The sequence below is a fragment of the Leptonychotes weddellii genome, unplaced genomic scaffold (genome assembly GCF_054177405.1).
Source record: "Leptonychotes weddellii isolate Sample4059 unplaced genomic scaffold, ASM5417740v2 HiC_scaffold_604, whole genome shotgun sequence".
NCBI classification, from domain to species: Eukaryota; Metazoa; Chordata; class Mammalia; order Carnivora; family Phocidae; genus Leptonychotes; species Leptonychotes weddellii.
The window spans coordinates 1-541 of record NW_028028889.1 but is presented as its reverse complement, the minus strand read 5'-3'; the positions used below and the strand labels follow the sequence as shown (position 1 = coordinate 541).

General features: G+C 42.7%; 1 non-coding gene across 1 annotated transcript; it reads left to right on the top strand.

The window, feature by feature from the left end:
* Window positions 1–298: 298 nt before the first annotated feature.
* On the top strand, window positions 299–370 carry TRNAM-CAU (transfer RNA methionine (anticodon CAU)). Its single transcript has one exon. It is a non-coding gene; the product is annotated as a tRNA-Met (tRNA).
* The last annotated feature ends 171 nt before the right edge of the window (window positions 371–541 follow it).

The following is a 541-nucleotide window of genomic DNA, read 5'->3' as shown; positions in this document are numbered from 1 at the left end:
ATTTGGGTTATCAGCAGACATTGTGCTATAATGTAACCTTCACATAGCACACAGTGACAGATATCCCATCTGAGCATGCCTCCGAGCACCGGAGAAGCAAATCCACAGTAAGCTTTTTCCATTTCTTTTTAACCCCTTTCTTAGGAGTTAATTCAGACTCAGGGCTACCGCCTTACAAAAGACAAATTACTACTCTGAAGGGAAAAATGAGAACCCGTTTTTTATCTCTACAGATTGAGGTGGGGGGAGACAAACTAGGGAAGAGCTGAATATTAACTATGAGGGTACAACCACCCATAGCAGAGTGGCGCAGCGGAAGCGTGCTGGGCCCATAACCCAGAGGTCGATGGATCGAAACCATCCTCTGCTAGCCTTGGTCCTTTTCCTCCCCTTAGCAGAGGGAGCAGGAAAGAAGAGATGAATTCTTGTTACAAATCTTGTGAAAGGTTTGATTCTTTAAATTATGTCTATGTCAAAAGGATAGAAATAAAAACCTAACAAAATTTGCAATATGCCATCTATAGATCTTTGGTGGTGTCTG